The following is a 16751-nucleotide window of genomic DNA, read 5'->3' on the forward strand; positions in this document are numbered from 1 at the left end:
GTCTCAAAAAAAAAAAAAAAAAAAATTTAAATAGAGGCAGGGTCTCACTCTGTCACCCAGGCTAGTCTCGAACTCCTGGACTCAAGCGGTCCTCCCACCTCAACCTCCCAAAGTGCTGGAATTACAGGCATGAACCACCTTACTCGACCAGTACTCATCTATTTTTGAACTGCAGTTGACCATGGGTATCTGAAACCATGGAAAGTGAAACCATGGGTAAGGGGAGATTACTGTACTTTTCCCTTTCCCCCTGCCAAAAGCACAAGAAATTTCCCCTGATATTCACCGTAGAACCTAGTAGAGCCGGGAGAACCTGGAGGTGAAACTCACAACAGTGTGGGGGCTCCTGTGTGACTGGGTCTCCCTGGCGTTTTTAACTCTCAGACTTGTCCACACTTAGCCTCTAGCTTCATCAATTATAGTTCAGGTTTTCCTCCCCTGGCACTTGATTGTCATGCAGGTTCAGCTCATGGCTTTCTGCTCCTTTAGGTTGTGATGCTCTGTATCTGCCAATTTGGGGAACAGCAGTTTGCCCTGTGAACTCACTTCTCTGATAGATCTATGAATAGTTGTTTAGATTTTTCAGTTCAGCTTTTTATTTGTTGTTAGGATAGATTGACAACTGTTATTCTAAGCTCTTTATATGCCAGGCCAAAAACCAGAAGTCTCAATCCTTTTGGTTTATGAATCAGAGTAAGAAATGCATTTTACATTGCAACTTAAAACACTTTTTTTTTTTGAAATGGAGTCTTGCTCTGTATTCCAGGCTAGAGTACAGAGTGGCACTATCTTAGCTCACTGCAACCTCCGTCTGCCGGGTTCAAGTGATTCTCCTGCCTCAGCCTGCTGAGTAGCTGGGATTACAGGCATGCGCCACCACACCTATCTAATTTTTGTATATTTAGTGGAGACTGGGTTTCTCCATGTTGGCCAGGCTGGTTTTGAACTCCTGACCTCAGGTGATCTGGCTGCCTTGGCCTCCCAAAGTTCTGGGATTACAGGTGTGAGCCACCGTGCCTGACCAAAACACATTTTTTATGTAAAAAAAATTAGAGAGCCATGTAATAGTATTCACCCTTACCTAATGTGACGTACTCTGTAGTTTCTTTTGATGTGATGGTGATATTTCAGTGTGGATTTGTCTCCCTGCTTTTTTTTTTTTCTTTTTAAAGAGATGGAGTCTCACTGTGTTGCCCAGGCTGGACTCAAACTTCTGGGCTCAAATGATCCTCCATCCTCGGTCTTCTGAGTAGCTGGGACTACAGGCCCACACCACTGTGCCTGGCTTTCCCTTTTAAAATGATGGTAACAGGGGTTTGTGGATATGGGTATAATTGCTTGGAATTTGTCACCTATTGTCTGTTATCTGCCTGCTCCTCTGCTGCTCTTAGAATGGAAATAATGATGTTTAAATTATGAAAAGATAATATGTATATTAGTTTCCAGTAGGTGTTATAACAAATTACCACAAACTAGGTGGCTTGAAAGAAAGAAATTTTTTTTATCTCACAGTTTGGGAGGTCAAAAGCCCACAACCAAGGTATTGAAGAGGACCGTATCCTCCTGAGAAGGCTTTCCAGGAGAATCCTTTCCTTGCCTCTTCCAGCTTCTGGTTGCTGCCAGCATTTCTTGACTTGTGGTTACATCACTTTAATCTCTATGTCTTTCTTCACATTGCCTTCTCCTCTCTGTGTGTGTATAATCTCCCTTTGCTGCTGTCTTATAAGGACACTTGTGATGGCTTTGAGGGCCCGTCTGGATAATCCCCTAATCTCAAAGACCTTAATTTAATCACCATATAAGGTAACATTCACGGCTTCTAAGAATTCGGACATTGATATATCTTTGTGAGCTGTTATGGATTGAACTGAATTTTTATCATGAAGTCTTAACCCCAGGTACCTTAAAATGTGACCTTATTTGTAAACAGGGTCATTGCAGATGGCATTAGTTATTATGAGATCATACTGAAGTAAGATGGGGCCCTACTCCACTGGTGTCCTATAAAAAGAGGAAATTGGACATAGACACACAAACACACAGGGAGAACACTGTGTGAAGATTGGATTTATGCTCCACAAGTCAAAGAATGCCAAAGACTGCCAGCAAGCCACCAGAAGCTAGAAGAGGCATGAAACACATTCTCGCTGACATCCTTCAGAAGAAACCAACCCTGGTAACACCTCTGGCCTCCAGAACTGAGAAATAATAAAGTTCTGTTTAAGCCACCTGGTATGTTGTATTTTGGCAGGACAGGTCTATACTGGAGGCATTATCGGCCTACCATACTGTGCTTGAAATCTACAATTGCTATATTGTAGTGAGTTGTTACCTAGAGATGAGGACTGGAAGTTCCAACCTCTTAGCTCCTGCCTGACACCCATCAGTGTGTTTAATGGCCTTTGTATTTATCCTTTCTCTCCTGTCTTCCCCTAGGCTGTTGCAATGTGATATGAAGGTTAATAGGATCCCATTAGCACTTCCTGGTTTGTCTACATTATGATATAATAGAGTGGCAGGTTCTATATAATTGGAACAATTTGTTATCGTTTTAGACCATAATCAAAAATTGAACATGGGTTTTCCCAAATGTCTCTCATGAGAGACTTAGTGCACACAAATCCCTTGTAAAAATAAAATCAAGGTATTTTATTTGATTTGATTATTTATGTATTCTGCCTGGTATCTCTAACCTTGAGGAAGCCTGGGTTCAGGTTTCCAGAAACTAGGCCATGAATAATTTTCTCAATTCAGTCTCAGACCTTCATAAGCCTTTGTGGGTTCAGTTCAATAAAAAATATTTGAACGGCCAGGCGGTTCAGTTCAATAAAAAATATTTGACCGGCCAGGCACGATGGCTCACAGCTGTAATCCCTTGTACTTTGGGAGGCCGAGGCAGGCAGATCACAAGGTCAGGAGTTGGAGGCCAGCCTGGCAAATATGGTGAAACCCTGTCTCTACTAAAAATACAAAAGTTAGCCGAGCATGGTGGCACGCACTTGTAGTCCCAGCTGCTGAGGTGGCTGAGGCAGGAGAATCCCTTGAACCTGGAAGGCGGAGGTAGGTTGCAGTGAGCCGAGATCGCACCACTGCACTCCAGCCTGGACAACAGAGCGAGACTCCGTCTCAAAAAAAAAAAAAATGTTGAACATCTACAATGTACCAAACACCATGCTAGGTACTAGTGACAGAGAGATGTGTAAGACATGAAAGTATTCACTGCCTTATAGGGGAGACAGACACATGAAAATGTAATTACATTCTAATATGATAAGTATAACAATATACGTATTTGCAAGTACTGAGAATTCTGGTAAACATCAGAGAAGGCTTCCTGGAGGAAATGATGCTTTAACAGGTTTTGAAAGGTAAATAGAAGTTTCCCAGAGAAAGTAGAGAAAAACATTCAATGCATAAGAGAATAGCAGATGCAAGAGAATGAAACAGCATGATATGTTCAGAAAAAATTCAAGTAGTTTAATACTGTGATGGAGAGCAGCAGGAGATGAGACAGGAACAAGACAATTTCCCCAGCTGCTGATGTTCTTCTGTGTTGGATCACTATGACTGTTTAGAAGTATGTGGATAAGTGTTACTGTTAGGCAGTGTAGATTCCTTTTCTTTTTTTTCTTTTTTAGAGACATGGAGACCTGCTCTGTTGCCCAGGCCAGAGTGCAGTGGCACAATCATAGCTTACTGCAGCCTCAAACACCTGGGCTCAAGGGATCCTCCTTTCTCTCTCTCTCTTTCTCAGCCTCCCAAGTAGCTGGGACTACAAGCATGTGCAACCATGCTTGGCTACTCTTTAAATTTTTTAAGCGACAGGATTTCAATATATATTGCCCAGGCTTGTCTCAAATTCCTCAAGTGATCCTCCTGCCTCAGCCTTCCAAGTAGCTGGGATTACCAGCATGAGCCACAGTGCTTAGCTGCAGTTTCTTTCTTTTCCCCTGCCTGCCCACCTTCTTTTAGTGTAGACCTCTAGTCTGTGGCCAGCATTCTAAAAAATATCACTTATGGGCCGGGCGCGGTGGCTCAAGCCTGTAATCCTAGCACTTTGGGAGGCCGAGGCGGGCGGATCACAAGGTCAGGAGATCGAGACCATCCTGGCTAACACGGTGAAACCCCGTCTCTACTACAAAATACAAAAAACTAGCCGGGTGAGGTGGTGGGCACCTGTAGTCCCAGCTACTCGGGAGGCTGAGGCAGGAGAATGGCGTGAACCCGGGAGGTGGAGCTTGCAGTGAGCTGAGATCTGGCCAGTGCACTCCAGCTTGGGTGACAGAGCGAGACTCCGTCTCAAAAAAAAAAAAAAAAAAAATCACTTATGGTTAAAAAGCAGACATCCAAAATGGAAGTTTTCCTTTTGCCTAACTATGTCAAAATAAAGATAGCTTATCAGAACTTTCCTGGTTAGACACAAAGATAATCAGATGAATATGTCAACAAATTATGCTAAGAATTCTTTGCTGCATTAAATTAAGATGGCAGGGCAGAATTAGAGCACTCGACCAGTTTATGGTTTATATAAAAGACCTGCCAAACTATTTGAGTCTTTATCGTTGCCGATTTCTTTACCAGGCTGCAACCTCTTCTGTGGTTTCTGAGTCCCTGGGCCCTTAAGCTTTGAAAACTTGTTTAAAACAAAAGCTTAATACTGTATTTTGCAATTTTTTTAAAGTGAGAAAGGGAGAGAGAGAAGAGAGAGAGTGTGTGTATGCGTAATCTCCTTGTAAACTTGGACCAAGTTTAGAGACGAGTTTAGAGACAGTTTTAGAACCGTGCTTTCTTTCTCTCCCCCTCCTCACCTTCCAGTTATATATTTTCTTTTGGCTTGACTATTACAGTACTAAATTGCATAAAGCCTTAAATATCAGGGCAGAGTTTTCGTTATTGTGGTTTGGTACTGACTTGTATGTGCTCTACTCTGAATGCATTGTAAGCATTCAAAATTTTAAAACTCCTGTATTATCAGGAAGTATTTACAGTATTGTTTTTCCACGGTGAAATTTTCAGCAGCTCAAGCCAAACCACAATGTAGTAGGTTCATACTTTTCACTCTGTAACTTTGTCCTTCCCACCCATTTTTGAGATCCAGGGATTGTAACACTTAATGTGTAGCAAATTAGAAGATAAAAGTATTTGATATATTTTTCAAGGATTTTGTACCTCATAACATCCTAATAAGAATTTAGGAAGAGAGATGAGATTGAAAAATAGAAATGTATAATGTCAACAAGAACTTAATAGGGCTGTGTGATAATTATTTTGTTTTAAAAAGAACCTTTTCTTGCTTTGTTAAGAACTAAAGTTATCCCTTTGGGGACTTTAATGTTACCCCAGCTAAGTGGCTACATCTGGAAAGTAGAATACTAAAAGGTCTACCATTAGGCAAGAGCAGTGGAGAAAGCAATTAGCCATGTAACTGACACAGGACCAGGCCTGGCTGAATTGCTGCTGGGATTTCTCTGCCTGCTAGGCACTGGTCCTTTAAAGTTTGTTGAGCATTTAATCCATCCAAGTAAGTAGCTGCCATCTAAGGAAATATCATGGATCTGTCCTTGTTAATTCTTAAGCATAGTTCCCGAGAGTGCCCTGGAGTTTGATAAAAAGCCAAACAGGCCGGGTGCAGTGGCTCACGCCTGTAATCCTAGCACTTTGGGAGGCTGAGGCAGGGGGATCACCTGAGGTCAGGAGTTCAAGACCGGCCTGGCCAAGATGGAGAAACCCCATCTCTAATAAAAATACAAAATTAGCCGGGCGTGGTGGTACATGCCTGTAATCCCAGCTACTCGGGAGGCTGAGGTAGGAGAATCGCTTGAACCCAGGAGGTAGAGGTTGCTGTGAGCCGAGATCCTGCCATTGCACTCCACTCTGGGCAACAAGAGTGAAACTCTGTCTCAAAAAAAAAAAAAAAAAAAAAAAAGCCAAACATTAGGTATTGAAGAAGAGGAGCAGTGAGGAATAAGAAAGTATGTTATTCCAGGCCAAGGCGTGGTGGCTCGTGCCTGTAATCCCAGCACTTAGCGAGGCAGAGGTGGGTGGATCACCTGAGGTCAGGAATTTGAGACCAGCCTGACCAACATGGTGAAACCCCGTCTCTGCTAAAAATACAAAAATTCACTGGGTGTGGTGGCGCGCACCTGTAGTCCCAACTACTTGGGAGGCTGAGGCAGAGAATTGCTTGAACCCGGGAGGCGGAGGTTGCGGCAAGCCAAGGTCATGCCACTGCACTCCAGCCTGGGCAACAGAACGAGACTCCGTCTCAAAAAAAAAAAAAAAAAAAAAAAAAAGAAAATGTTACTCCAATCTAAAGCTCCATTCTTTAGTGAGGAGTGATCTTTAACTGCCTCAGTTTCCAAAGCAGCATTATAAGGTGCCACTGTCTTACCATCTTGTTCTTCCCAGAAGCCCAGTGTATAGCCATTGTTTCTAAGGAAACTTGGGGCAATAGGTGATGATGAGATAGAATTTATTTGGTATATTATGTGAAAAAGAAAACAGAATTCTGCACTAGGATGCAACTGGTAAATATTCATGAAGATGTAGAATAAAATACTTTCTTATATATTCCATTTCTAAGTGCCTTAGATAGAAAATGAAGCAGAATCTATACATACTGAAAATCATATATTGGTTAGGAATGGTTTCAGATGCAAATACCTAACAGTGGCTTAAAACTTTGTGAACACAGGCCAGGCACAATGGCTCACACCTGTAATCCCAGCACTCAGGGAGGCAAAGGTGGGTGGATCACGAGGTCAGGAGTTGGAGACTAGCCTGACCAACATGGTGAAACCCCGTCTCTACTAAAAATACAAAAATTAGCTGGGCATGGTGGCACGTGCCTGTAATCCCAGCTACTCAGGAAGTTGAGGCAGGAGAATCGCTTGAACCAGGGAGGCGGAGGTTGCAGTGAGCCGAGATCATGCCATTGCACTCTAGCCTGGGCAACAGAGCAAGACTCAAAACAAACAAAACAAAACAAAACTGTGTCAACACTTATAACACAAGGTGTCCAGAATTAGGACTATTTCAGCAGCTAAGCAAGTTTATCAAGGACCTAGGTTCTTTCTCTCTGCTGTACCATTTTTAGCTTTTACCTTTTAATCCTCATGCCTGTTGCCTCACTATCAGAGGATGGTAAAGAAATAAGGGGCAGGTAGCATCAGGAACTCTCTTGTTCTGGCTTTCCCTTTTATAAGGAGACAAAAGCCTTACTCAGAAGTGCCATCCTCCACCCACCCCACGGTGGATTTCATTGTCTTATTGGCCTGAACTGTGTGACAGGTTTAATACCAGCTGCATAGTAAAAAGGAATATCTCGCTTTTCAGCCTTTATAGTGAGAGGCAAGCAAGAGAAAATGGTTGAAAAATGGGGGTTGGGTTAAGAAACCAATAATGTCTTCCTCAAACCTATTGCCCCCTCCCTTTCACTGCCTTACTCTCCCTTCTCCTAAGCAATCCAGTTATACAAGGCATTAATTGACAACAGTCTTCTCAGGACTGATTGTTTATAGTTTATAGCTAATATACTTTGGCTGTATCCCCACCTAAATCTCACCTTGAATTGTAATAATCCCCATGTGTTGTGGGAGGGACCTAGTGGGAAGTAAATGAATCATGGGGAGCAGGTTTTTCCCATGCTGCTCTCGTAATAGTGAATAAATCTCACTAGATCTGATGCTTTTATAAAGGGGAGTTCCCCTGCACATACACTTCTTGCCTACCGCCATGTAAGATGTGACTCTGCTTCTCCTTTGCCTTCTGCCATGATTGTGAGACCTCCCCAGCCATGTGGAACTGCGAGTCCATTAAACCTCTTTCCTCTGTAAATTACCCAGTCTTGGGTATGTCATTATAAGCAGCGTGAGAACAGGCTAATACAATAACCTTATTGAAATAAGTCATAAGAGTACTATTAAAAAGAGAAGGGGACCAGACACAGGGCCTCACGCCTGTAATCCCAGCACTTTGGGAAGCTGAGGCAGGTGGATCACTTGAGGTCAGGAGTTCAAGATCACCCTGGCAACATGGTGAAACCCCATCTCTACTAAAACTATAAAAATTATCCGGGTGTGGTGGCATACACCTGTAATCCCAGCTGCTCAGGAGGCTGAAACACGAGAATCACTTCAACCTGGGAGGCAGAGGTTGCAGTGAGCCAAGATCATGCCACTATACTCCAGTCTGGGTGATGAGGTAAGACTCTGTCCCCCCTCTGCCCCCAAAAAAAGAGCACTGAGAGAAGAGCGAGCAAAGAATTATACTTTGGCTTGACTGTGGTGTTTAGGAATCTCATAGCAGAAACTGAGACGACCAAGACTTTGGCTAAGTGTATCTATACCTATGATGAGGTTATATTTCTCAGTCCCATCAAATAATAAGTAACATTTGAAAACAAACAAAACTAATCTTTTTTAACCCAAACTGATAAGAAATTCTGTTTACTACCCTCTTTCCTACATTGCCCAGTCCCTGATGGAGTTGGCCTAAATGACCTTTGGAGCTCAGTTTCCTTTTTGCTGTGATTTATTGGGCACCTGCAACTTACTTGGCAAAAGATGTGACCCATGGGGCTCATGAATTTTCACATTTGTCAGGAGGAAGGAACAAGGAACCAAAATAGAAGCAAGTGTTGCAGTATGGCTGAGTACTTAAAACTTAGGCTACTTAGAGTAATAGTTATACCATTGGTCTGTATAATGTAAAACAGAGGTGTACAATCTTTTGGCTTTCCTGGGCCACATTGGAAGAAGACTTGTCTTGGGCCACACGTAAAAATATACTAACACTAATGATAGCTGATGAACTAAACAAAAACAAAATTGCCAAAAAATCTGATAATGTTTTAAGAAAGCTTACAGATTTGTGTTGGGCCATGTTGAGAGCCATTCTGGGCTGCATGTGGTCTGCAGGCCGAAGGTTGGACAAGTTTGATGTAGAATAATAATGCATTGATATGAAACCCAGATCATAACGATGAAGATCCAACAACTCAGTGTTGACTATGGGTTTAATATTCTTGTTCTGTTCCCCTCTAACTAATTTGTTGATTGGATTGTAATATACTTTTCCTTTTGTCAGATACTGGAGTGTACAGTTTTTTAAAGGAGGAATCCAGTGCTTGACACTGTTTGGCACCTATGAGATGCTTATATTCTCCCTGTAAAATTCAAATAATAGGGACCTTAAAAGAAAATGCTCAGAAAGATGGGGTTACAATTACCACTAGTGGTTTGGGGAGTGAAGAAGGAACTTAAAAGGGAATGGCTTGTAAATTCACATTTTTTTGCACGGGGTATTTTATTTTAGTTTAGTTTATATTTTGAAACAGAGTCTTGCTCTGTCGCCCAGGCTGGAATATAGTTGTGCAATCTCAGCTCACTGCAACCTCCACCTCCTGGGTTCAAGTGGTTCTTGTGCCTCAGCCACCCAAGTAACTGGGATTATCAGGCATGCACCACCACGTCCAGCTAATTTTTATATTTTTAGTAGAGACAGGGTTTTGCCATGTTGGCCAGACTGATCTCAAACTCCTAGCCTCAAGTGATCTGCCCACCTCAGCCTCCCAAAGTGCTGGATTACAGGTGTGAGCCACCGCATCTGGCCACACAGGGCATTTTAATTGGTAATAAAATTCAGAGCTGGAATCAGATACCCTAAGAAAGTGAATTAACCCACAAAGACCATGGCACCAGTGTCCTTTCGTACACCAGCGATATAACTCTAACATACTGTAATTGTCTTAGGTACCTTTCTATAAGAAAGGGAATCAAAGGTACCAAAAAAAGTAGGGAAGAGGATACACTAATTCTCACTGATTTGAAAAGTGAAATTTACTTTGCAAATGGAGTTGCAAAGCCATCAGATCTTTCTGAAAGTGTGCCATGTTAAGGTCTGAAAATAAAAGAGTGATAAAGCTTCTCAATAGTTACTCTCATGTCACTATATAAAAATTTGCCCAATCAATGAAGCAGGAATTTATTGAGTACCAAACTGGGTAAGCCCAGAGGTGGGGCAGGTGAGAAGGATAAAAAATAAGTGTGAAACATGTTTTTAACCCTCTAGTAGTTTACAGTCTACTTTGTTTGAGACAGCCTTGTTCTATTGCCCAGGCTGGAGTGCGATGGTGCAGTCTTGGCTCACTGAAACGTCTACCTCCAGTTCAAGTGATCCTCCCACCTCAGCCTTCCTAGTTGGGACTACAGGCACACACCACCACACCTGGCTAATTTTTTAAAAATTTTATTTATTTATTTATTTTGGTAGAGCTGGGGTTTCACCTTGTTGCCCAGACTGGTCTCAAACTCTTGGGGTCAAGCAGTTCTCCTGTTTCAGCCTCCCAGAGCGCTGGGATTACAAGTATGAGCCACTGCGCCTGCCCATACTGTCTACTTTAAAAAGATAAAAACTGTGAGACCGGCCGGGCGCGGTGGCTCAAGCCTGTAATCCCAGCACTTTGGGAGGCCGAGACGGGCGGATCACAAGGTCAGGAGATCGAGACCATCCTGGCTAATACGGTGAAACCCCGTCTCTACTAAAGAATACAAAAAACTAGCCGGGCGACCAGGCGGGCGCCTGTAGTCCCAGCTACTTGGGAGGCGGAGGCAGGAGAATGGCGTGAACCTGGGAGGCGGAGCTTGCAGTGAGCTGAGATCTGGCCACTGCACTCCAGCCTGGGCGACAGAGCCAGACTCAGTCTCAAAAAAAAAAAAAAAAAAAAAAAACTGTGAGACCGTATAGCCTAAAATTCTATATATAATTATATAAATAAATTTCCATTTGAATACTATACAAGTTCAAGAAAGATCAATCACTGAAGATTGGAATCATTAGAGAAGCTTTCAAAAAGCTATTGGATTTCAGCTGTGTCTAGAAAAATGGTAGGATTCCAATAAACGATGGAGAGAGGAATGCATGTCAAGGAATATGGGAATGTGCATGGAGGCACAAAATTGAAAACAAATAGACTTTGCAGATCAGTAAGAGACTGACCCCGGTAGAAGGTGTTAGTAGAAGAATAGGAGAAAATAAAATCATAAACAAGGACAAGAGGACAGAAAGGTAATGTATTTTACATTCCTTTAAAATCTCCTTTGGGAATGATTTCAAACCCACCCCACCGCCAGAGTCAAATCCTTCCTAATGATTTAAATCCGCATTGCTGCCATTTTGTCTTTTTCCTGTTGTTACAATTTTTGAAATTCTATTTGTTTCTTACTCTGATCTTCTTGCATCCTTGCATTAGGGTATTCTTGGTCCTGACTGGGCCCAGCCTCTGGTTCCATAGGAAAAAGTTGGTGTTTAAGATAGATACCAGCTGTCCTTTTGGATATGGACAGTGAGATTTGTCCCACCATTGCACACATGGGCGAAAGTTTTTTTTGTTGTTGTTGTTGAGATGAAGTCTCACTCTTGTCCCCCAGGCTGGAGTGCAGTGGCACAATCTCGGCTCACTGCAACATCCGCTTCCCGGGTTCAAGCAATTCTCCTGCCTTAGCCTCCCAAGTAGCTGGGATTACAGGTGTGTACCACCACACCCAGCTAATTTTTTTGTTTTTTAAGTAGAGACGGGGTTTCACCTTGTTGGCCAGGCTGGTCTCGAATTCCTGACCTCAGGTGATCCACCCACCTCGGCCTCTCAAAGTGCTGGGATTACAGGCGTGAGGCACTGCACCCGGCCCACATGGGCAAAAGTTTCGTAGGTTGGGGTTTCTTTGTAACTAGTTGGCATTTATTCAACAAATATTAAGCACCTACTGTGTACAGATACTGTTCTAGGTGCTTGGGATTTGTCCATAAACAAGCAAATGGAGAGATCCTTGTTCTTGAGGAGCTTACATTCTAGTAGCAGCATGGCAGCTAGACCAACTATCAAATAATATCTCTGCTTTCAAAATTCCTTTTCTTTATACAGTGGACTTATTTGTTAAGCTGTCAGAATCTTTAAGATATTCCAACAGCCTTCCCAAAATAGAAAATTCCTCAATCCATAGACAAATGAATTTACCTTAGGTACAGTTTGGTGGGTTGTCCCCGCCCCTCTGTTCAGTTTGTCCTCCTTCATTCCCCTGACAACATTTTATCTTTGAGTATTTTGGGGGAAAGTTTTCTGTTCTTGTTTTTCCTCTATAAATTATCTTGCTCACACATGCAGCATATGAGCTACTGTTGCTGTGGTTGTATTTATTTGTTGAACAATCCCGTACTTTGAAATGATTCATTTAAGAGCCATGAAACATTCAAAGTAGGATGTGTGACTCACTTAGCAAACAGCAGCATCTTTCTTTTTCCTATTTATTTATTTATTGCCCATCACTGGCTAAACATCTTGAAGTAGAGAGCAGGAGCCTAGGACTGACCAAGGTAGAAATGAAAGTTATGTTTAGGCCGAGCACGGTGGCTCAAGCCTGTAATCCCAGCACTTTGGGAGGCCGAGACGGGTGAATCAAGAGGTCAGGAGATCGAGACCATCCTGGCTAACACGGTGAAACCCCGTCTCTACTAAAAAATACAAAAAAACTAACCGGGCGAGGTGGCGGGCGCCTGTAGTCCCAGCTACTCCAGAGGCTGAGGCAGGAGAAGGGCGTGAACCCGGGAGGCGGAGCTTGCAGTGAGCTGAGATCCGGCCACTGCACTCCAGCCTGGGCGACAGAGCAAGACTCCGTCTCAAAAAAAAAAAAAAAGAAAGAAAGTTATGTTTAGTTTGAAGTATGTGTGTATTTAATCTCTTCCTTCTTCTCCCTTTCCCTGCTTTTCCAAACTTAAGTGATGTCTGACATTGGGAACAGAAGCATGGAAGTGAGGGTGAGAAGCTTTGTTAGAACTTTTACACATCTTCCAGTTTCTTCTTTCAGAATATGTGATCAATTGAAGTGACTAATTAAACAGTGTTCAAAAAGAAGATCAGTTATTTCTTCCTTCACCTGCTTGGCACCAGTATCACTATATTCTAGAACTTACTCTTCATAATTTTTCTCAAGTTTTCTATGACTTTTTTTTTTTTTTTTTTTTTTTTTTTAAGAGACAGAGTCTCACTCTGTTGACCAGGCTAGAGTGCAGTGGTGCTGTCTTCTATGACTTTTTCATACTATTTTCTTTCATCAAAATATGCCCAAGTATATGGGCCAGATAAACCCAGTTCTTTGGAAGGCTGAGGTGGAATGATTGCTTGAGGTCAAAGTTTGCAATCAGCCTGGGCAACACAGCAACACCCTATCTCTGAAGTAAACAAAACAATAGCCCGTGGTGGTGCCAATCTGTAGTCCCAGCTACTTGGTAGGCTGAGGTGGGAAGATTGCTTGAGCCCAAGAATTTGAAGTTACAGTGATGTATGATCACATCACTGCACTCCAGCCTGAGCTACAGAGCTACAGAGTGAGACCCTATCTTAAAAAAAAAAAAAAAAAAAAAAAAGGCCGGGCGCAGTGGCTCACGCCTGTAATCCCAGCACTTTGGGAGGCCGAGGCGGGCGGATGACAAGGTCAGGAGATTGAGACCATCCTGGCTAACTTGATGAAACCCCGTCTCTACTAAAAATACAAAAAATTAGCCGGGCGTGGTGGCGGGCGCCTGTAGTCCTACCTACTCGGGAGGCTGAGGCAGGAGAATGGCATGAACCCGGGAAGCGGAGCTTGCAGTGAGCCGAGTTCCGGCCACTGCACTCCAGCCTGGGCGACAGAGCGAGACTCCGTCTCAAAAAAAAAAAAAGCCCAAGTATAGATACTGAACTAAAAGAAGCACTGCCAAACCCAGAAACTTTGGAGAAAAGGCGTAGTTAAGTTTCAGCATAAATTACTTTTCAGACTATCACAAATGTAAACTCGGTTCCTTGTATTATTTCTTGATAGTTTAGGCACTCAGGGCTCATTTCCTAATAACTAAAGAGTTCTGATTGTCTCCTTCACCCAGTCTAGTCTTCTAAAACAAGGAAAGGGACATGAATTCATCATAAGTCAGGATATTAAGAGCGTTTTTAAATGTGAGGCAAATCCTCATGAAAATGGGTGCTGTGGTGGCCAAAAGCAACATTTCAGGAATGTATCTGGCTAGGAGTTGAGTGCATATTTCAGAGAAATTTCATTGGTCACAATGCTTTACCAAGGATTTAGCTTGAAACTGTTACATTCCTAATCCCCCTATGCTTGTGCCTGGCTCAGAGTCAAAAGGCAAAAATTTAATTTTAGTTTGGCCTTGTGTCTCATTTGCCCTGAGCCTTCTTTTCAGGTCTGTTCAGTGCTGCTATTTCAAAATACGTCTAGAGAATAGGTTAAATGAGATTAGGAAAAGAACTGCAGTATGTCTAGGCATTTACTTGTTTAGAATTATCCTGGAAAAAAAAAAAAGTTACTTTTTTACTATAATACCCGTCTCTCTTGAAATTTAAAAAAGTAAAGAGGAGGCTGGGTGCAGTGGCTCATGCCTGTAATCCCAGCACTTTGGGAGACCAAGGCAGGTGGATCACGAGGTCAGGAGTCCAAGACCAGCCTGGCCAACATGGTGAAACCCCATCTCTACTAAAAATACAAAAAATTAGCCAGGCGTTTTGGCAGGTGCCTGCAATTCCAGCTACTCGGGAGGCTGAGGCAGAAGAATCACTTGAACCTGGGAGGCGGAGGTTGCCGTGAGCCAAGATCACACCATTGCACTCCAGCCTGGGCAACAAGAGCGAAACTCCATCTCAATAAATAGATATATAAATAAAATTTTTAAAAAGTAAAGAGGAAGGAACTAGTTGAATATGTGCTGTGTGTCCAAGGTACTGTACTGTTTTATATAATTATTTCATTTAAAAGCTTAAGAAAACAGGGATACATGGGAGGCTTCTGTGATATCTGAAATGTTTCATGTGTTGAACTGCGTAGTGATTACACAGGTATATGCAAATATAAAAATTAAACATTCATTGAGATGTACACTAAGGATTTTTGCATTTTTTTTCTTTCTTTCTTTTTTTTTTTTTTTGAGACGGAGTCTCACTCTGTCGCCCAGTCTGGAGCACAGTGGCATGATCTTGGCTCACTGCAACCTCTGCCTCCCAGGTTCAAGCGATTCTCGTGCCTCAGCCTCCCGAGTAGCTGGGACTACAGGCACGTGCCTCCACACCGAGCTAATTTTTGTATTTCTCGTAGAGACAGGGTTTCACTGTGTTGGCCAGGCTCGTCTCGATCTCCTGACCTCCTCAAGTGATCTGCCCACCTCTGCCTTCCTAAGTGCTGAGATTAAGGGTGTGAGCCCCTGCACCCAGCCCATTTTCTGTATTTTATACCTCAGTGTTAAAAGGGCCAGGCATGGTGGCTCATGCCTATAATCCCAGCACTTTGGGAGGCTGAGGCAGGAGGACTGCTTTTGAGCCCAGGAATTTGAGATCAGCCTGGGCAACGTAATGGGACTCCCGTCTCTAAAAAAAGGGAAAAGAAAGAAAAAGGAAAAAGTAAAAAGAAATCCTAAGACTTTATTCATTGAGATCTATTCCTTATTTACAGTTTCCACCATCTGTGTTCTTCAGGCCATTCCTTTTTTTTTTTTTTTTTTTTTTTTAAATAGAGACAAGGTCTGACGATGTTGCCCAGGCTGGTCTTGAACTCTTGGGCTCAAGCCATCCTCCCGCCTCAGCCTCCCAGAGTGTTGGGATAACAGGTGTGAGCCACTGCGCCCAGCCTATCCTAACTTTTTACTTAGCTCTATTCATTTAGTAAGTTTGTGAGGAGGAAGGATTCTAGATTCTCCTATTACAGAAGGATAGGTGAGAGTAAAACTTACTAAAAATGGAAAGAGTTTTTACTAAAGATGTCCCATGGAAAGTTAACTGTTAATAGGAAACTACTTTCCATGTCCATTCTGGAGGTAGTATCAGTTTTCAGATTGACTTCCTCATAGTCCTGACATTCTATTTTATGCTTCTTAGTATTTCTTTTTTTTTTTTTTTTTTTTTTTTTTTGAGACGGAGTCTCGCTCTGTCGCCCAGGCTGGAGTGCAGTGGCGCGATCTCGGTTCACTGCAAGCTCCGCCTCCCGGGTTTACGCCATTCTCCTGCCTCAGCCTCCCGAGTAGCTGGGACTACAGGCGCTCACCACCTCTCCCGGCTAGTTTTTTGTATTTTTTTAGTACAGACGGGGTTTCACCGTGTTCTCCAGGATGGTCTCTGTCTCCTGACCTCGTGATCCGCCCGTCTCGGCCTCCCAAAGTGCTGGGATTACAGGCTTGAGCCACCGCGCCTGGCCCAGTATTTCTTAAATGAAAAGAATCTTCTTTCTCGCTTTTTTTCTTCATAAGGGAGTAAAAATCAAAAGTACCTAAAATTATTTTGATTAGCTTCTTCTATATTATCTCTTTGTTACTAACAAGGCAGTGCATGAGAATTCATTCAGTCTGTTCTCCCAAATACAGTGCCTTCTGTCTCCATCTTCCTAATTTCCCTATCCTAAATACTTGCAGATCTGGAGTCCATCAGCCATTTTATAAAATGAGGCTGGAAGTTTTTTGCCTGTGCTTTTTTTCTTCCAAGTTTCAGATCTAAAAACATGTGTTGGCAGTTTGGAAAAGGAAACTAAAAAGCAGCTTTTTTTCTTATTTCTTTTTCTCTTCCCCTGTTACTCTGTAGCAGGTTTCTCAACAAACACAACTGATATTTTGAGTTATGCAATTCTTTGTTTTGGGAGGCTGTCCTGTGCACCATACAATATTTATGAGCATCTCAGGCCTCTACCTTCTAGAGGCAAGTAGCATCCTCCCAGTTGTGACAAACA

At 42.7% G+C, this 16751-nt stretch overlaps 1 protein-coding gene across 6 annotated transcripts in view; it reads left to right on the forward strand.

Annotated features, from left to right (window-relative positions):
- Positions 1-16751, forward strand: part of LOC104670588 (cyclic AMP-dependent transcription factor ATF-7) — a 130923-nt gene that overhangs the window by 59961 nt on the left and 54211 nt on the right. The gene's annotated exons all lie outside the window — the stretch shown is intronic.

Source organism: Rhinopithecus roxellana, chromosome 10 (assembly GCF_007565055.1).
Source record: "Rhinopithecus roxellana isolate Shanxi Qingling chromosome 10, ASM756505v1, whole genome shotgun sequence".
In the NCBI taxonomy this organism is placed as follows: Eukaryota; Metazoa; Chordata; class Mammalia; order Primates; family Cercopithecidae; genus Rhinopithecus; species Rhinopithecus roxellana.